General features: G+C 52.3%; 1 protein-coding gene across 4 annotated transcripts in view; it reads right to left on the minus strand.

Annotated features, from left to right (window-relative positions):
* Positions 1-21,087, minus strand: part of PACSIN1 (protein kinase C and casein kinase substrate in neurons 1) — a 54,607-nt gene that overhangs the window by 12,513 nt on the left and 21,007 nt on the right. The window contains exons 1-2 of one of the 4 annotated variants that reach the window (XM_046006452.1): positions 5,430-5,613; positions 2,608-2,797 (exon numbers count right to left, since the gene is read on the minus strand). The exons of 1 other annotated variant lie outside the window; for it this stretch is intronic. The gene's annotated coding sequence lies outside the window, so the exon portion shown is untranslated. Of the gene's footprint in view, positions 1-2,607; positions 2,798-5,425; positions 5,614-21,087 lie in introns of those variants that run through there. 2 more of the 4 variants (XM_046006450.1, XM_046006451.1) reach the window with 2 other exon arrangements.

Below are 21,087 nucleotides of genomic sequence, written 5' to 3' on the forward strand. Positions count from 1 at the left end.
ATGATGGTGATACAACCAAAAACCAGAATTTCACCCAGATCCTACCTGTCCCCTGTTCCCAGGCCCCCTGCTTCTCTGGGCTTCCCCTTCCTCTCCTCTGGACCAACTCTCAGGGTCCAGTTCCAGGGTCTCCTCCTCCTTGATCCCCCATGACGATTCTGCCCTCGGTGGGGAGCCCTCCTTCCTCAGGGATCCGCAGCACACAGAACAGGCCGTTATATTAACCCCCCTCCTCACCCTCCCTTTACATCACCTATGACAGCCATTTCTGAGTACCTGCTACATGCCAGCCTCTTCGTACCCTTCATCTCCAATCCTCATGAGATGGGCAGTGACCTCCTTGTCTTCTCAGAGACTCAGAGAGGTTAAATTACTTGTCTAATGTCACACAGCAGGGAGGACACAGAGTTGGATCCAGACCCGGGGACAAATCCTTCCTCTGCCCCCCACCGGCCAACAAGTGCAGAACCAGCCTTCCTGGCCTAAGACATTCTCCCAAGGGAGTGGCTCGGGTCAAACCCAGGCAGGGCCATGGGAAGCCAGAGCTGCCTCACCCTTGCCCAGGTCCTGCAAACATTCCCAGCATCAGCCCCGCTCCTTACGTTACCCTGAGATGGATGGGCTCGCTGCGCCTGACTTGGGGCCACTCCGGGACTCTAATCCCGGGACTCTGAAGACCCTTGGCTGGGGCTTCAGATGCACGAAGAAGGATCAAGGTCAGCTGTAAGGCGCTGTCCTTCCACCCCTCCATGTGATGCATACCCCCTCCTCATTCCAGTTTCTGCTGCTTTGCTCACGCCTTCCCCCCTGCCTGGGGTGCATGCTGTCCTATCACTCACCTCTCCCCAAAATAAAATAACCCTGCTTCCCTTCAAGGGCAAACTCAGTTTTACCTCCTCCAAGAAGCCCTCCCCGAATACCCCAGTTCTCACCTACTTTCCCTCTACATCCTGGTGCAGTTCTTAGTCACACCTGCCATGAACCACATCTCACTGGTTCCCACCCAACAAATAGAGAAAATCTTGCTACATTAGCACAGCAGTTGAGAGTGCTGCCTGGGGGGGCCAGACAGAAGGATGGAGCTCAAATCCCAGCCCGGCCAGCTGTGCAACCTTGGTAAGTTGCCTAAACTCTCTGTGCCTCAGTTTCCCCATTGGCAAAATGAAGGCGAGAATACCAGCCCACGGGGTTATTGTGAAATGAGTGCCTGGTGTTTTAAGAGGCACCATGTTAACTATTAGTGTTATTATTCGTATTAGTAGTATTAGTATTAGTATTTAGTATCAGAGATAATTTTATCTTCAGAGCTTTTAAAGCAGGAAACGTTTATCTCTCTGGATGACTTCACACCCCTTTTCCTCTCTTTGGGCCAATGGCCCCAGAGACCTTTGCTAAAGACTGACTTGTGTCCCCTCCAGATTCGTATGTTAATCTCTTACCCCTGCCCCAGTGGGACTGTATTTGGAGACAGGGCTTTTAGGAAGTGATTCAAGGTAAATGAAGTCAGAAGGGCAGAGTCCCAATCTCACAGGACAGGTGTCCTTACAAGAAGAGGAAGGGAGAGATTCTCCCTGTCTCCCTCTGTGCACATACTGAGGGAAGTCCATGTGAGGACCCACCGAGAAGGCAGCTGTCCACAAGCCGGGAAGAAAGACCTCACCAGGAACCCAACAGGCCAGCACCTTGACCTTGGACTTCCAGCCTCTGGAACTGTGGTAATAAATAGCCGGTGTTCACACCACCCAGTCTATGGTGTTCTGTCCTGGCAACCTGAGCTGAGATTCCCTTCCTTGACTATTGGGCCTCCTCTGGGACCTCCAGGTCTCCAGGTGTCCTGTGAAAAGAAGACCCCAGGCCGGCCTTCCTCTCACCTTCTCTTTGGCTGTAAAATCTCTTCTAAGGTAAGGTCCATGTGGCAGTCCCCAAGCGCCCTCCCTTCAGAGATGACACCCCAGGTAGGGAGGAAGGAAGACGATGGAAACACAAATGGGATAACTTGGGGTCGGGGGCAGAGCCTGGGTCTCCACTGAGGCTGCAGGGCCCCAGAGAGGCTCAGGGTCAGGAGTACCAGGTTGGCTCATCCTTACTGGAAAACGGTTAAAGCCAATGGGTAAAACCATTCCATCTCTCCAATCATATCCTTGTCTCCAGGTCCGCCTCTTGGGGAGCCCAAACGTAATACCACAGATGAGGGGGCAGGAGTGGGAGCTGGCGATACCCAGGCCCCTGGCCTCTCTGTTCTGGGTGCATCCCTCTCCTTGAGACCAGTCCTCCCATACACGGCTCGTCTGAAGAGTCGGTCCTGTCCTGAGCCCACTGCCTCTGAGGCCTCCTGGAGGGCAGGGCCCAGGTCTGCCTGCTCTGAGGGGCACCCACTGAGGGCTGCACAGCTTGCTTTCCAGCGTCATTGAACTCTGGGATGAATTCTGACCTGGAGGAAGGTGGCCCGTGTCTTTGTGGCACCAGGGGTGGAGTGCGTACCGCTCCCCTTCTCCCCCTTCCTGGCCAGGCAGGGAGAGAGCAGCCCCAACTGCATTCGGCGACCCCAGCAGTGCACGCACGACAGAAAACCGCCCCCCGGCCCCACCACAGCCTCACGGAACTGACCTTCTGGAAGGGCTGGACAGACAAGAAACCAGATGAATAAGGAAATGGTCAGGTGTGTCAGATGGTGATGAGTGCAGTGGAGAGCAAGGCAGGGAAGGGGACAAGTGATGGTGGTCGCTAGCAGTCCTGCTCTTTCGGCCCGGGGCGGTCAGAGAAGGCCACTGTCAGGAAGTGGCATCTGCGTGAAGACCTGAAAGAGGCGAGGGCGGGAGCCATGCAGGCATCTGTGGGAAGAGCATCCAGGCAGAGGGAACAGCCGTCGAGGGGGCCCTGAGGCGGAAGCGTGGCTGCTGTGGTTGAGGAGTAACGGGGCCGCGTGGCTGGAGCAGTGAGTGAGGAGGGGGAGAGGGAAGGGATGAGGATAAGAAGGCTGGGGTGGGGGAGGCTGAGGCAGGAGGCCGATTCCACGGGGCCTTGTGGGTCAGACTGAGACCTCTGACTCCCCACCCCCCGCCCCCCAGCAGAGGGAGCTGGGAGCCCCTACAGGGTTTGAGAAGAGGCAGGATGTGACTGGGCTCAGGTTTCAAAGGACCCCTGGCTGCTAGGGGGAGAGCAGGGGAGAGCAGGGCAGGAGCCTGGCAGGCAGGTGGCTGCGGTTGTCTGGATGAGAGAAGGCAGGGTTCCCCCAAGGCGCTGGAGCGAGAAGCGAGAATCGGCTGAAGTCTGGAAAGACTGACCCTGGAGCCGACGGGATTTGCTAATGGCCTGGACAAGAGCGCTGGCCTGGACGAGAGCGCTAGCGGGAGGGAGACACGGGCGGCTCTGGGGTTTGGGTCCAAGCAGCCAGCAGGTGGAGTGCTGGGTTCTGAGAGGGGGAGCAGAGCAGGACCTCGGTTTTGTTGCCCTGAGATGCCCATAAAGAGCAGCCAGGTGAGCACAGCTCACTGTTCCTCTAGCCCGTCCCAGGGCCCCAGCCTCTAGCTAAACCCCAGGCCTCTGAGTGCCCCTGGGGCCTCCTTCCACCCCCTTCTGACACGGGGAAGACTGAGTCAGGACGCCTGGGTCTCAAACTGGTTTCCACTGTGGCCCCACTGGGTGCAATGGGGTGGAGTTGGGGAATGTGCCTCAGGAGGCCATCCTGGTGGGCTCTCTACCCCAGGATCTGGGACAAGAGAAAGACACAGAGCAAGCACATGCCCTAGGGACATGCGGGGCAGAAAACAATGAAGAGGGGGAAAGTGGCCTAGAGAAGGCAGGTGAGGCGGCAGGGGAGGGCTGGGCTAGGCCTGGAGGGCCTGGGGAAGGGACAGCCCCCTCCAGCTCTTGCCAAGCGAACCTCCTGCTCCGAACCTCCCGCTCCGGGCCTCACCAGCCCCCTGTTCTGGCTGGGATGGAGGCAGGTCTGGCTGTAGAAGGTGAAGCAGGCCAGATGTCCGTGCCAGCCTCTGGTGTGGGGCGGGGGGGTGGGGAGGCAGTTCTCTAGCTCCCTACAAAGGAGAGAGATGAGCAAAGAGGGTGGTGGGGTCCAGAGGAGCAGGGAGGGAGCTGACAGGGACGGTGGATACGAGTTACTTGGTCGCCGGCCCCTGGGCAGATCGACATCCCCACCTTGTCTGGCTTTCTCATCCCCAGGCCCTGAACCATGAAGCGAGAGCCCTCCACCCCCGTGCTAGCATTCAGCAGGTGCAACTAATGTTTGCAGAAATGAACGAGTTTCTTGATGAGGCTTCTCCCACTCTATTGCAGGCCCAAAGATCCCTCCCTGGCCCCCATGCCAGCTACTCTGACCCCCACGTGCCCACAGAAACAGGGAGCCCCATACTGTGGTGCCTGGGGCCCAGCAAAGGACCCAGCCAGGCTCGTGGGGTATACCGGATAGAGAAGCGCAGTGAGAGAAGGAGGCAGACCTTTGGCTGCCTGGGTGCCAATCCCCTGTCCTTCTCAGCCTACGATCTCCCCAGAACACATGCCAGCCCAGGAGGACCTTCTGCTCTGCCCCAGGGCAGACCTGGACCAGGAGCAACTCATCCACCACATGACCCCAGGCCCTCTTCTGTCCTTTCGCTGCCCAGAGCGAAGCAGTGCAGGGCCCCGGCCTCCCCAGGCCCCAGCCCCGCCCCCTCTTGAGCAGCAGGCAGAGGCTTCTCCGCAGTGCCTGAGCTCCCCAGCGGCAGCCCAGTCTGTCCCCAGGAGCAATGCAGCAGAGGGACAGCGACAGGGGAGGGAGGGCCACAAGGCACCCCGACCCGATCCTCCAACATGGAGACCCTGGACTTGCTGGGGAGGGGACAGGGGTCCCTTGGGCCATCTGGGGCTCTAGGATGGTGGGGAGAATGAAGATGGAAAAGAGCCTGAGCTTGGGGGAGGAGAAAGATGTTTCTTGCCTGACCAGGGGGTCTAAGCCCAATGCCTGAGACCATCTGGGGCCAGCACCCGAGGCAGCGGGTGTGGCGGGGGTTGTGGGGGGGGATGTGAGTCTGCGGCTCTCCTGAGCAGTGCCCTGAGCGGGAGCAGGGGGCATCCTCACTTCTCCCCCAAGCATCAGCCTGGAGAAGGGTGGTACCGTGGGTCCCCGGAAACTCCAGCCCCCCTCGGACCCCTTCCCCGGAGAGGGAAGCATCTCTACAGTGAGGACCTGTGGCCGTGGTGGAGAGAGAGGGACAGAGGTGCAGAGGAGGAAGGCAACAGCAGGGCCGGTCCTCCTGTTGAGGATCCAGGTTCTAGACTGGATCTCCCAGGATGCAGGCTGCTTCCCACCCAGGTCCCCTGACCCCAGCCCCTCCAGACTGTACACTTCCTACCGGGTGCTCCTGGGAGGAAGACAGGGGCCCCCATTCTCCATGCCACCCCTTCCAGCTGTTCCCATTGGGATGCCTACCTACCTGGGCCTGTCTGGGCACCAAGCTGGGGGCAGGTAGGAGCTCACTGCCCCCGCTGGGCCAGGCCAGGGCCAGAGGTGCTGGCTGTCCTCCTCCTCCTCGTCCGTGGTGGCGGGCAAGGAAGGGCCCTGGTGCCCGGGCTGGGGGCTCTGTGCTCTCGGGTCCCCTCCACCGCTGGCTCGGGAAGGCAGCAGCGCCAGAACAGCAGAAGCCAGCTCCCCGCCCCCCACCGCTGCCTCCTCCCCTCCCTCCTCCCGACCCGCCTCCTTATCCAGCCACCCACCTCCTTCTGCTCGTCTCTATGGCAACCGGGCAATGCTGCACCGCCAGCCTCCCTCCCGTACGCCAGGGGACGCCCGCCTTCCACGCGTGGAGGACATTACCTCGGGCGGGGCATGCACACTTTCATCTTTTCTGAGACGCTGCTGAACACAAGGGCTCACATGGCCACCCTTGACTGTGGGGGGCTCTGCTGCAGCCCCTCTCCTCTCTCTTTCTCCCCAAGACCCTCCCTCCCAACATCCCTTCCAGACCTTGGGAGCCACTCCTTCCCCTGCACCTGCCTCGGGTCCTTACACCTTGCCATCAGCTGCTCTGTAAACATTTGTTTGCTTCCATTCTTCACACTCCCTCGACCAGTCCTCACAATTTTATTTTGCACCTGTTCTGGGTCAGACGGAGTATGGGATGTTCCCCTACCGTTTCATCCCATTTTACAGATTGGAAACTGAGGCCCAGCATAGTCAGACAACTCCTTCCGGTGTCCGAGGCTCACGGGCTAGTTACTGGTAGTGAAGCCTTGGGATTCCAGCTCCGGGGCTGCTCTCACAGGCCACGGCTACCACACCTCCCCACCTCCCAAAGCAAATCTTGAAGACGCGTGCACACCCAACTACATGGGTCCAGGACATGCAACACACAAGCCCTTTCTATAGAAAATCAATAGCCGTCCACACAAGCCCCCAGCACTAGCCCCATGGGAGGGGATCAGTGACACAAGGAAGTGTCCCACCCAGGAGACTGAACCAGAATCCACTTCCGGGAAAGGAACTGTCGTCTCCACACCTGTCCTCCAGAGATCAGACACTAATCTGCCTACCTCCTCTCAGCATCTCAGCCCTGCTGCCCAAGGGGCCCGGGGTGGGGGTTGAGAGAGGGCGCACCTTCCCCTATCTCCCTCCCTCATTCTCAAAGTCCTCTGCCTATCCCATCCAGACTAAATCCTACCAAGAGTCCCCTCAGCCCCTCCCAGTGGCTGTCAGGTCCTGGGACTTGGAATTATGACAGATACAGTAAAATGAGCACCTCATCCTTGGAGAGAATTCCAGGCTCCGAGAACCCTGCCGACTCCCGGGAGGGGTAGTGTCTGCTGGAGACGGGGTCTGGATGCCCAGGAACCACAGTTTGCCCCACGGGATGCACGGTCCCTAATCCAGCACCACCTCAGAAAGACTCAGGTGAAGATCATGGCCAAACCCTATGCCCCAGAGCACTTTTCAGGGGCCTCACACCATCCAGAGAAGACACATACAATCGGAAAGACCCAGAAGCTCACCAAAAAACTGTTAATAATAACAATAATAGTCTCTTCCATATTTCATCCCATTAAGATCCCCCTCAACCATGAGACTGCAGATTAAACCAAAGCTGTAAGTGGTAGACGGCGCATCCAAATATCAGAGATGTCAACGGGGGGTGGGGGTGGAATCATGTTGGGATAGATGAAAGCGGGCCACTCATTCATTCAGCGGATGCTTACTAGGCACCCGCCAGGTAGCAGGGACTGTTCTAGGGATGGGGACACAGCCATGAGCAAAACAAAGTGCCTGCCCTCGAGGGTGCCGAGCTAGTAGATGTGCTGACCTCCTGTTTCCCTTCAGTGCCTCTGGCTGTCACAGCAGCCCTACGGGTGAGGTCACAGAACTGACAAGAAAACAGATGCTCTAGAGACCGAGCAACTTGCTCCAGGTGACACAGACAGTAAGTGCCCGCACTGGGACTCGAACCCGCAGCTTTGCCAAGCTTTTTCCAATGCTCTACATTGGCTCCATTAAGATCTGATTAGGTGACACCACAACAGCCACCTATTTTCTAGAAGTTTCAGAGCAAGTGTATTTCTCACGCTTAGATCAAAGGCAGGACGGGGTCGTATGTATCTGAAGTGCCAGTCAAGAAGTCGATGTGAGGGCGAGGGTGCCTGGGTGACTCAGTCAGTTAAGCGTCTGCCTTTGGCTCAGCTCATGATGCCAGGGTCCTGGGATGGAGTTCTGATCAGGCTCCCCGCTCAGAGGGGAATCAGCTTCTCCCCCTGCCCCTCCCTCTGCTTCTGCGCTTGCTCTCTCTCTCACACAAAAATAATTGGAAAAAAAAAAAAAAAAAGAACTGGATTATAAGTGAAGGCATCCCCACCGAATGACCTCAGAAGTGACTTCAAGCCTGACCATCCTTGAGCCAGAAGCCTGACAGTTGTCCCCAGGCCTGGAGGTTCTCTGCAGAGGGTCAAGTCAAGGCCCAGACCAGGAGGGTGGGGATGCCTGGCCCCTAACAGCCTGGAGAGTGGGGAGACCTCAGCTGGGGGGCGAGGAGGGATTAGGTTTCCAGACTCTGTAAACAGAACCCCCTGCCCATCTGCCAGTCCCCCAGCCCCAGATCATCTTTCTCCTAAAGAGCCAGGTCCACCCTGGGTTTCCAAAAATAGCTGTCCCCAGCGCCACCCTTCCATCAGCCTGATCCAGCCCCACCCGCTGTCCGCAGACCCCCGAGTTCTTCCCACCCATGCTCACACAGATTCTGTGGGAGATGCTGAGCCCTCTGTCGCCCCCTCTGTGCCCAGCCAGCAGATCATCACCTCCACCCTGTCCCACTGTCAGCCTGATCCAGTCTCCCCTGCTATGGGGAGGGGCACCAAGCCACCACAGTGCAGCCCTGGACTCTCCCACCTGCAGGGCTCAGGCAGGCTCAGGGACACACACACACCATGCCTGACCTCAGCCCTATCCCTGGACCTTAACCATACTGCAGTCCCACGGGCAGGAGCACTAAACATATGAGGAGGGGGCCTCATGCCTCCCAGGAGAAGCCAACCCCCTTCTGTCACCATCTCCTCATCCAACCCAGAAACATTCGTTGCCCCCCTTCCCAGCCCAGCACAGCTATCCCACAGTTCCCCAGTGCCAGGGCAAATGCAATCAGTGCTCATTAGCTGTTGCTTTGCATCTCATTTGCATAATGTTCCCACAACTGTCAAAATGCCAGAATCCTCCCCAAACCCCTGCCCATGACAGGCAGGGCTGGCGAGCTCTGGAGAAATAAATGGACAAAATTCCACTGAGGGTCCGTGTAGGGGGCTAAACACGGATGGACTGGAAAGGGCAGAAGGAGAAAACCGAGGCAACTTCCAGTTTCAGACCCAGGAAGGCACCCAAAGGAAGAGCGGTAGAGACACTTACCGAGCACCTGCTAAGTCCAGGCACCATGCACAGTGCTAAAATAGTTCACAGCAAACCATTTTAAGGATGTGGAAACTGAGGCTCAGAGCTGTTAAGGCCTCGCTACTCAACGCCTGCATCCCAGGACCAGCAGCTGGGGCATCACCCGGGAGCTGGGAGGAAATGCAGAATCTCAGGTCCCACGCCAGACCCCAAATCAGAGTCTGCATTGCCACAAGGGCCCAGGAAGACTAGGGTGGGAGAAGTACTTGTTAAGGGACCTGCCCTCAGATATACACAGCTGGGAGAGAAAAGGGGTGACTGAACCAGTTAATCCCAAATTAACAGTTCTTTCCTGAGCACTTACTATGGGCAGCCCTGCGCTAGGGGAGGGACCCAGGAGACAACCAGACACACGGTATCTGTAAACCTTGTGGGGCATTTCACAAACATTCTCCCAAAGCGGGAGACACCTAACAACAAATACACAATAGCAGTTCAAGTGGTGTTAGGTGCTATCAAGAAAAATAATGAGGGCGAAGAGAGAGGATGAATGGGGGGACAGCCAGAATCCCTCTTCAACAAGATGACATTTGAACAGAGATTTAAATAAAGGGGAAGGGCAGGTGTGTGGTGATTTGCAGGAACAGTGTTTTCTGGCAGAGGCAGTAGCAAGGACAAAGTCCTGAAGCAGGAGTAAGCCAGGCACACTGTTGACTCCCCAGAACTGAATGGATGTCAGGATGGGTGGACCGGTGGGTGGACGAAGGGATGGCAGGTAGAGAGAGGTAGTAACTAAGGCAGGAATAAAGAAGAGGCAGGCAGGGGGTAGATCCTGCAGGGCCCTGGAGGTCATAGGGAAGATTCTATCTTATTCTAAGTATGAAAGGAAGCCACTGGTATTTTTTTAAGATTTTACTTGTAAGTAATCTCTACACCCAACATGGTGCTTGAACTCATAATCCCAAGGTCAAGAGTCGCACATTCCACCAAACGAGCCAGCCGGGCACCCCGAAGCCTTCAGTATTTTTGAGCAAGGGGGAGAAGAGATCCAATTTATGTTTTCAAAAGATCGACATGGGTTTTACATGGAAAGGTGAGTAGAAGGAAGCAAAGGCTGAAGAAGCAAACCAGTTAAGAGGCTTTTGAAATATTCATTGCCAACAGAAAGGAGTGCTGTGGTCGCTGAAACACACACCCACGAACATTGGTTCATAACAGCAAATTCTCTTCAAAGAAGCTTTGTTCATAAGAGCTCCAAATTGGAGGCAACCCAGATGACATCTACAGAAGGATTAACCAGCAAACTGTGTGGTTTGTTGCATAGTCGAAGTAGGCAGTTTGCTTTTTCCTGGCCACATAGGATTCCACTGGGCAAAGTCAATGGTGTGTTTGTTCATACTGGCAAAACTTTTTTTTTTTAATGTTAAATATTTTATTTATTTATTTGAGAGAGAGAGAGAGAGCGCACACAAGCAGGGGGCGAGGGGCAAAGGGAGAGGGAAAAGCAGACTCCCCACTGAGCAAGGAACCTGACACAGGGCTCAATCCCACGACCCCCGGATCATGACCTGGGCTGGAGACAGACACCCAACTGAATGAGCCACCCAGGCGTCCCCACACTATCAAATCACATACAGCACTGAGAAACGTCGGACTACACACAACCACATGGATAATCTCTAGATACCATGCTGAGCAAGAGAAGCCAAGCTTAAAAGAACATATGAAGCAGATTCTATTTATACAAAATTCATCCTGACTTCTGGTTCCTGGGCAAGATGGAGGAGATACACTTCTCCCTATTCCTCCTGCGAAGCACAGCTAATGCCCTGGGCATTATATATAAAACAAACCTACAAAGACTCTAAAAAGGGAGAGAAGGTGGTATACTGACTAGGGCTCTCAAGACCCAAGGAACAACACAGCAGTGATTTCTCTGAGTTTGTTTGTTTGGTTTTCTTTTGCCCCACATATCTCCGATCTGGAGCCGGGGGAGTCAGCAACCCAGAAATACCGATGAGTGTGGATGAAAACAGCCCCAAGAAAGCCTCTTCTCCCCAGCTGAAGGACTAGGAAAGGCACAGTCTAGCAAGACAAAAAATTTTTTAAAACAATAAATGCCCTACTCTAGCCAAACGCCATGGAAAAAACTACAGCCGCGCCCCGTCTACAGGACCAGACGCCGAGTGGGGAGCTGTGTCTGGTGTAACCAGTGTCCCATTTCCCCTACCACCAATTGATTATAGAGAAGAACAGGTGGGAGCTGGGGCTTCCATCCCCCCAACCAATGGTATGAAGGTGCCCCTCCCCCTCTATGCTGGGTGGGGACAGAGGAGGCCTAGTTGGGATTTCTGCCATCCCCAGCAGTAACAGATCACGGGAGGTCTGGTGGGAAGCCAGAACTCCCACCCCTCGCCCAGTGGTAAGGAGGCAGCCTTCTCCCCAACCAGGCTGTCAACTGAGGTCAAGGAGGGAACTAGACTTCCACCCCGACCTGTCATCCACAGGCACAGCGTGAGACAAAGATGGAAGATCTGAAGAAGAGCCAGTGTCTCATAACAACACCCCAATGTCCAGGATACAAGAGAAAAATCATCAGTCATAGCAAGAGCCAGAAAAATCTCAATCTGAATGAGAAAAGGCAACCAACATATGCCATCGGCACGATGACACAAATATTGGAACTATCTGACAAGGGAGTTAAGGCTGTTGTCTTCAAAATGCTTCAACAAGCAATTGGGAACACCCTGGAAACAAATGACAAAATAGAAGGCCTTAGTAAAGAAACAGAAGACACGAAAGAGCATCAAACTGAAATTTGAGAACCAAAAGGTCCTCAGAGGGGCTCAAAAGCAGGGTGGAGACAAAAGAGGAAAGAATCTGTGAACTTGAAGATAAAACAATAGAAATGACCCAGTCTGAATAACAGAGAAAGGATGGATGGGGGGGGGGGGGGATGAACAGAGCCTTAGGGCCCTGTGGGCCCTTAACAGAAGAGCCAACATTCCTGCTGCTAGAGTCCCAGGGGGAGAAGAGAAAGTCTTCAAAGTGGTGGCTGAAAAACCCTCGTCTCCCTGAATCTCTGCAGTCTGTCCTTACCCCCAAGAGGAAAAGGAAAATGGGAGAAGCTCAGGAATTTGTCTGGAGTCACGCAGCTCATGGTGATCTAATCAGGCCCTTCCCCTTCCAAGGGTTGTCAGGCTTTAGGAAGCTCCGGAACCATCCGGAGGTTTGGATAAAATGAAGATCCTAGCCACAGCCACAGAGATTCTGATGCAGCAGGGGTTTCGGCTGTCTGTCACTGCGTGACAAAGCTCCCCGGAATTTAATGACCTAAAACAACGATTTATTGTGTTTTGCAGTTCTGTGGCTTGGCTGGGTTCACCTGGGTAGCTGGTCTCTCCTAACGAGGCCTCAGCTGGGGCTGCAGTGTCCCAGACAGTTTCTTCATTTGCCTGAGTGGCCCTCAGCTGAGCCAACCCCTCCCCTTTCCCCCTCCCTACCTTTCCCCCCAGGCTGTGGTCTCTCCAGCAGGGGACCTTAGACCTACTTACACGCCAGCTCAGGACTCCAAGAGTAGACATGCAGAAGGACAAATTCCAGTGTGCAACTTGTCTTTCAAATTATCCATCAAGCCTCTGCCTCTGCCGGCCAATGTCACATGCCCAAAGCAGGTCACAGAGCAAGCCTGGAGTCAACGGGGGTGGTGGTGAGGTGGAGGCATGGGGGAGGGTGCTACACCAGGATGCACCTAGCAGGAAACGGGGATTCACAGGTGACAGGGGCAAGCACCAATGTACCAGACCATCACAGTAGGTCACCGGTGGGGCCCATAGATTTGCATGTTTTATGACCTTCTTTCCAGGTAGCTCCCCACTGTGATGGGGATACAGGCATTCCAGGGACCACTGCAAGAATTGGTCCTATCCCATTCCTACCCCTGTTCTATAACACCAACATCAAAGAGACTTTTAAATCTTCCTACCTGTTCTGGTCACTGATCAAAGGGAATGTCACAGACACAATCACTGTTGGGGGATGGGGGTAGACAGCCCAGGACAGACACACCCCCCACTGGGTCACAGGAACGCTATTCAGATACCAGCTTCTCTAACAAGGGTTGGACTCTGACTTTGACTCCTGACTCTCTGCCCCAGTCCAGCCAGGTGGCCTCGCACTGGTCAGTCCCACTCTGGGTGCTGATCTGCTCCCCTAAAAGTGAAGGGGTTGGCCCAGAGGGACAATCTCTAACTTCTGTACCACCAAGGGACCCTTTCCAGATTTCTTCACCCAAGGAGCTCCACGTTTGGGAAGAGTTTTGTCTACCAAACGAACTGCGTGAGCTAAAACATTTTTTTTAAAAAAAACCAGAAAACAAATTACTTTTGACTCAATTAATTACACGGTAGAGTTTCTGATCAGCATGACATTACCAACATTTCTACACTGAACTGATCAAACTCCCGCGCAAGGCAAAGCGCTCCGAGGTACTTGACAGACTGAACTGTCTCTGTTTGGGAAATGCTCAGTCTGGGGACGGTTCTGGCAATGTTCAAAATATCTGAGCTCCTCTCTGTAATCTCCGTGGCCTCCAGCTGAAATGGACCAGCCAGCACATCGCCCTGCACCCCAGGGAAAACGTGGGGTGCCTAAGGACACACTGTCCACTGTGGTCGTCACTAAGACCATTTGGCTATTTAAATTTAAGTTCAGGAGAATTTTTAAAAACATTGAAAATTTGGGGTGCCTGGGTGGCTCCTGTCAGTTAAGCTGACAGTTAAGCTCGATTTCGGCTCAGATCATGATCTCAGGGTCGTGAGATTGAGCCCCACATCAGGCTCCATGCTCTCTCTCTCTGCCCCTGCCCCCAATCTCTTTCTCTCTTTAAAACAAATAAAGAAATAAAACCTTAAAAAAAAAAAAAAGATACAAATGTAGGCATGTCCAATACTATCCCTTTGATGGGGCCCAAAAGGAGAGTTCCTACACATCACATTCTAACTGCTCTGCTATTCTGTGATACAACGGAACTGCATTTCTTAGGGGAAAAAAACTGGCTCTAAAACAGTGCGAAAAATCACACTTAGGAATGCAGCCAACCATATATTTTTTTTTTAGATTTTATTTTTTATTTTTTTTTAAAGATTTTATTTTATTTATTTGACAGAGAGAGAGAGATCACAAGTAGGCAGAGAGGCAGGCAGAGAGAGAGGATGAAGCAGGCTCCCTGCAGAGCAGAGAGCCCGATGTGGGGCTCGATCCCAGGACCCTGAGATCATGACCTGAGCCGAAGGCAGCGGCTTAATCCACTGAGCCACCCAGGCGCCTAGATTTTATTTTTAAGTAATCTCTACACCCAACGTAGGGCTTGAGCTTACAACCTCGAGATCAAGAGTCACGTGTTCTACCAGCAGAGCCAGCCAGGCACCCTGGGATGCAGCCAACCCTTCAAATCACGTACTAAGTTTAAAGAAAGATAATTGGGGCGCCTGGGTGGCTCAGTCAGTTAAGCGTCTGCCTTTGGCTCAGGTCATGATCCCAGGGTCCCTGGGACTGAGACCAGGGTCAGGCTCTCTGCTCAGCAAGGATCCTGCTTCTCTCTCTCCCTTTGCCCAATGCCCCGCCCTCTCCCCCAATGTTCTCTGTCTTGCTATCTCAAATCAATAAAATCTTTTTTTTTAAATGATGATTAAGGTTTTGATAAAACTGCATGACCAATAATATCTGGAGTAAGCCACCAAGTATGACCCTTACCCACAACCTGCCCCCTAGGACTCTCCCCACCCGCAAAGAGAGCAGGGGCCTTTGCTCATCCTGACAGATAGAAACTTCTTTGACCCTGCCAGCCCCATGGGGTTGTTTCTTTCTTTTTCTTTTTTTTTTTTTTTAAGATTTTATTTATTTATTTGACAGACAGAGATCACAAGTAGGCAGAGAGGCAGGAAGAGACAGAGAGAGGGGGAAACAGGTTCCCTGCTGAGCAGAGAGCCTGATGCGGGGCTCGATCCCAAGACCCTGGGATCATGACCCGAGCCGAAGGCAGAGGTTTAACCCACTGAGCCACCCAGGCGCCCCGGGTTGTTTCTTTCTAAAGGGCTGCCCCCGCAAGGGGACAGCATGGGAAAGACGGTGGGCTGTCTGATTTACTGTGAAAGTACTTTTTAGGAGCAGACACTGCTGGTCGTCTAACCAACAGCACGTGCTCCTTGACACCTGCTGGCCAGACCCCCCCCCACCGCTGCTTTATGAGCAACTCAGAAGAAAGGCTGCATGGCCTAAGGCAGGCTTTTCCAACTTCACCACTACTGACACTTGGGTTAGGGTTAGTGGGGCTGTCCTGTGCCTTGTAGGTTTGCCTTCTACCCACTAGATGTCAATAGCAGCGCCCCCCTGTCCCGAGTTATAATAATGACAGATTCTGCAGACATTACCAAATGTCTCCTCGGGGGAGGGCAAAATTAACCCAGGTGGAGAACCACTGGCCTACGGCATAAACTCTAAGCCAGTGGTTCTCAAACTTGAACATGCACCAAGATCATCTGAAGGACTTGATAAAACACAGACTCCTGGGCCTCATCCCCAAAGTTTCTGATTCAATAGATCTGTGGTGGGTCTGAGAATCTGCATGTCAATTGAGCATCCAGGTGATGCTGATGCTCTTGGTCCAGGAACCCCACTGGGAGAACCACGGGTTTAAGTTATTCGTGGCATTCCTGTTCCCCTGGCCAATCAGACCAGAGAGAAAGAGCTTCCAGGAAATGTTCCCTTGTTGATGATAAGAGGCACTTGGGAAGAAAACAGTCCTTTCTTCTTGAACATTGTGGAGACTCCACGTGATGTCTGGAGCCATGGCAGCCATTTTGGGCTGCCAGGAGGAGCTAGCTTGAGGGCAAACCTACCCACTGAAGATGGAAAGCTTGTTCCTGGTGGTGGTTGAGTCACAGAACTAATGCTGGAACTGTCTTCAGGAGATCCTGGTGAGCAAATAGCAAGTTTTCCTTTTAGTTTAAGCAAGTAGTTCCCAAACTTTACTGCACATTGGAATACATGGGAAACTTCAAAACTCACCCTATCAATTAAGTTGGAACCTCTGAGTGTACAATCCAAGAATTGTGTTTTTTTTTTTTTTAAAGTTTCCCCAAGTGTCTCAATGTTCAGCCAAGTTTGAGAACCCTTGCTACTCAAAGTGTGGTTGATGAAGCATCAACATTAACATTATCTGAGAGCTTGTCAGAGGGAGAAGGAGAGAGAGAATTCTTAAGCAGACTCCCCACTGAGCATGGAGCCTGACACAGGGCTCCACCTAGGGATTCCACCTCCCTGAGACCATGACCTGAGCTAAAACCAAGAGCTGGACACTTAACCCACTGAACCACTCAGGCACCCTGACATTAGTTAACATTTACTGAGCAGATTCTGACTCTTATAAATGTTTTACATGAATTACCTTGTTTAACCTCACAGCATCCGTCTAAGGCAGGCATTATTAGAATCCCCATTTTACAGATGGGGAAACTGAGGCACACAGCAATAACATGCCCAAATTACTGCACAAAACCCATGGTGCTAGCTGGGATTTGAAACCAAATAGTCTGGCCCTGGAACTGACTTCTAAATGATTACAGCAGCCTGCCTGGTGGGGAAAAATATCTCCCCTGACCCCCTGACTTTCTACACAGACATGTCCATTCTTTCCGCATACACACTCATGTCTATCCCAGCCCCTGTAATAGTTAACTGCAACTATCACTTTCATGCCTATCTGCTGGTCCCTCTAAGAGTGCCTTTCAACCCAGATGCGCGTAAGAATTACCCGGAACACATTTTTTTTTTTTTTAATTGTAGTAAAATACACGTAACATACCATTTACCATTCTAACCATGTGTAAGTAAGTTTACAATTAAGTATATTCCCATTGTTAGGTAACCATCGCTACAACCCATCTATAGAACTTTTCCATCATCCCAAACTGAAACTCTGTCCCCATGAATAAACTCCCCATTCCCCCTCCTCAACTGGCCCCTGTTAACTACCTTTCTACCTTCTGTACCTATGAATTTGCCTCAGCTAGGGACCATGTCCTATTAAGTGGGATCACACAATGTATCTTTCATGGCTGGCTTCTTTCACCTAGCTTCATGTTCTCAAGGTTCGTCCCTGTTGTAGCTTGGGTCAATACTCCATTCCTTTTTAAGGCCCCTTTTTCTTTATCCATGCACCTGCCCAGGGACACTGGGATGTTTCCACTGTTTGGCTGCTGTGGATAATGCTGCTATGAACATTGTGTTTCAGCATCTGTTTTGGGTTTTTTAGTTTTTTTTTTTTTAAGATCCTACTTATTTATTTATTTGGCAGATGGAGATCACAAGTAGGCAGAACGGCAGGCAGAGCGAGAAGGGGGGAAGCAGGCTCCCCGCTGAGCAGAGAGCCTGATGTGGGGCTTGATCCCAGGACCCTGAGATCATGATCTGAGCTAAAGGCAGAGACTTAACCCACTGAGCCACCCAGATGCCTCCAGTATCTGTTTTTGAGTTCTTTCACTGCTTTTGGGCAGATACCTAGAAGTGAAATTTTGGGTCATATCCTGTGTTTAACTTTTTGAAGAACTGCCAAACTGGTTTCCCACAGCAGCTGTACCATTTTACATTCCCATCAGCAATGCAGAAGGGGTTCCAATTTCTCCATATCCTCACCGACAGTTGTTACTATCTTTCTTTCTTTCTTTTTTTTAACAATAGCCATCCTAATGGCTGTAAAGTGGTATCTCATTGTAGTTTTGATTTGCATTTCCCTAATGATTAATGTGGTTGAACACATTTTCCAATGCTTATTTGCCTCCTGCAGTTCTTCTTTAAAGAAATATCTATTCGAATCCTTGCTTATTTTTAAATAAGTTGTGTTGAGTTGTAGGAGTTCTTTATATATTCTGATTATTAATCCCTTATCAGATGTACTGTATGCAAATATTTTCTCCCATTCTGTATGTTCCCCTTTTATTCTCTTGATAGTGTCCTTTGATGGCACTAAAGTATTAAGTATTTTAGAGGAGGGGCAGAGAGAGAGGGAGAAAGAGAATCTTAAGAAGGCTCCACACCCAGCACAGAGCCCAAAGTAGAGCTCGATTTCCGACCCCAAGAACAGGACCTGAGCCAAAAATCAAGAATTGATGCTTAACTGATGAGCCCCCCAGGTGCCTCAAAGTCTTAAATTTTTATGAAGTCCTATTTAATTTTTTCTTTTGTTGCCTGTGCTTTTGGTACCATATCCAAGAAATCATTGCCAAATTCAATGTCACAAAGACTCCCCTCTGTGTTGCTTCTCAGAGTTTTACAGTTTCAGTTCTTAACATTTAGGTCATTGATCCAGTTGAGTGAATTTTTGTATACAGGGTGAGGTAAAGGTCGAACTCCGTTCTTTTGCATGTGGATATCCAATTTTCTTACCTAAGATGCTTTTTGTTTGTTTGTTTGTTTGTTTGTTTCTAAGACAGTTTTAAAACTCCTTGAGGTCAGGCTGTGCCCCAGAATCTCTACGGTGGGGCTAAGCATCACTTAAGAAAAAAAGAAAACCTCCTTAGCTATTTCCCAAATACATTCTGGTCTGTGAACCACTGTCCTGCTGCCCTGAAATCTTAGACCCAGGTCATCTTGTGTTGGTCTCAGCCCAGTCTCTAGCACAGATGTGGCCCATGAAGGTATTCAGTAGGGTTTATGCCAGGTCTGTGGGGACTGTGGGAGATTCTGGCCCTGGAACATTCCAAACATATGGTTCTCCAGCACCTTCCATGCCATGCCAGGTGCATGTAGGAAGATAAATAAGATCTGGCCACGGAGTCAGCTCCAGGGCAACATAGGTGGACTCAGGAGAGACCCGAGTCTGACGGTAATAGGGCGCTGGCCAGTGCAAGGCAGGCTGTCCACACCATGGAATCAGAGAGGTCTGGTTGCCGGGGAGGGCTGCCTGGAGGCAGGGCTAGGGTACCACCTGGAAGGGCCATGCAGGGAGGGGAGTTCAGAGGAGGAGCTCCAACAGAGGCATAGAGGTGAGTACACCTGGAACAAAGGTGGTGAAGCTTCCCAAGAAGGACAGAAAAGGAAGTAATTCTACCGGCAGCTGACATCTGCTGGGAGCTTCTCTGTCCGTGCTTTCCACTGTTGTTTCCTCATCCTTAAACTAGGGAAAACAGCAGCTCCTGGTACCCGTGCAGCCGGGAGGATTATGTGACCTGGGCCAGGAAAAACCCTGGAACCCTGCCTGACTCAAAAGAAGCAGTCAATAGTGCTGACCAGGTATTTCGTCATTAATATCTCCTTTAATCTCCACAGCGACCCTAAGAGATGGATACCAACCATTGTCTCTATTTTTCCAAGGAGGAAGCTGGGGATCAGAGAGGTAAAGTCAGTGGCCCGATATCACCCAGCAGGAATGAGCCAGGATTGAAACCCCATTCTGTCCAACACCAAAGCTGTGCACAAATCTTCCACAAAACTTGGGAACAGATGCTGGATTCCTAGAACCCAGAGCTGGAAGGGGCCTCCCAAAGCTCCCCCCGTGTCTCCTTTGTTTTGTAGAGACAGACAACCCGAGAAGGTTGGTGATGTCTCCGAGCCCCACAGTATGTCAGGCTAAAGGGGAACTGGGGCTGAGGCTTCCAGGTGGACTGATGGGCAGGACGGAGCACCACGCTGGCCTCAGTCTCCCCGTGATCAGTATGCACCGAGGGCCCCAAAATGCAGCCGGATCAGCTAGAAGTGCAGTCGGGAGCCCGGGGGGTTATCCTGGAGGAGGAGGCAAAGCAGCTTCTGCACTGAGTACTGAGCCACGTGCCACCCAGCTCAGGCTGGCCGAGGTCGACCCCAGGAGCTCCAAGTCCCCCCACCCCTGAGCTTGGGCCTGCATCCCAGAGACTCTCTGCCCCCCACAGGGCCCCCACCACAGCCTCCTACCCGCGACGGGGAGGAAGTCAGGCAATTACGGATGACCTTTGCAAGGGAGCAGAATGTAAAGTGGAATCCATTTGCCTGCGCAATCTTCATAATTGCCACAGCAATTATTCCCAGTGAGCCACTGTGACCAGGCTTTGGCGCAGGTGCTGAGCCCCCTACATGCTTTGGTTTCTGCCTCCTCCCCTTACCATTCACCCCCCACCCCCAAGCCACAGGCTGCCTTTTGTCCCATGGCATAATCTGCTGCAAGTGCACAACCTCTCCACTCTCCAGCCACAACCACAGGGTGGGCTGCCGGTGGCTGGCTTCAGCCCCATTGCCAAGATGAGCAAAGAGAGGCCCCTTCTCGCTGAGGGCAAGTGGCCCATCAGCAGCTGAGTTTGGGCGGGAGCTGGCCCCTCACACCTCATCTGGATCCCCTTTATGCCCACTCAACAGTTTCCTGGGTGAGGCGGAAAGACCCTCTGAGTCATTCTCCTCCAGAAACAGAGGGGGATGGATCCATGAGTAGCACCCATGGTGTAATTTAGGGAAGCAGTTTCTAAACCTGGATGTGTGACAAAATCGCTTTCAAAGAAAATGCACATTCCTAGTCCCCGCTCGGGAGAACCCGGAGTCTGCTGATCTGGGGTAAAACCCAAGCGTTTCAGTCTTGTTTTGTTTCATTTTTTTCAAAGTTCTCTCACACGATTTCAATCATAAGCCCAAGCGTGGAAAATGCTGGGAAGCACAGGAAAGAATTCCTAAATATTTTCTCTTCTCTCCCTCACTGTCGACTTTTCTAACAACCCGAAGCAACTTCCTCCTCACATCTAAATAACCCCTGGAAGAGGTAAGGGAAGAAATGTGAGTCATTCACACTTTAGTATAAAGAAGTTTACTCAGCCAGCATTCTGCCTAATGTCTAGCTGACATTCTGCCCATTTAGGGGAAGAGGAGATGGAAATTAGGAGTGTTGAGCCTGGGTGGCTCAGTTGCTTGAGCGTCCGGTTCTCAGTTTCGGCCCAGGTCATGATCTTATGGGTCATGGGATCGAGACTCACGTCGGGCTACACACTCAGTGGGGTGTCTGCTTGGGATTCTCTCCCTTTGCCCCTTCCCCAGTTGGTGCTGTTTCTCTCACAAATAAATAAATAAATCTTAAAAAAAAAAAAAAGGCAGGGGGAGTGTTGAGGAAAGAGAAGGGAGCAGGAAGAGGGAGAGAGAGGGAACAGAGATGCTCCTGAGAGAGGTATTAAGAGTAAGGGGTGTTGAAGTGAGCCAAATGACTTGACTGGCATCTC

This window comes from Meles meles, chromosome 5 (genome assembly GCF_922984935.1).
Source record: "Meles meles chromosome 5, mMelMel3.1 paternal haplotype, whole genome shotgun sequence".
Lineage (NCBI taxonomy): Eukaryota > Metazoa > Chordata > Mammalia > Carnivora > Mustelidae > Meles > Meles meles.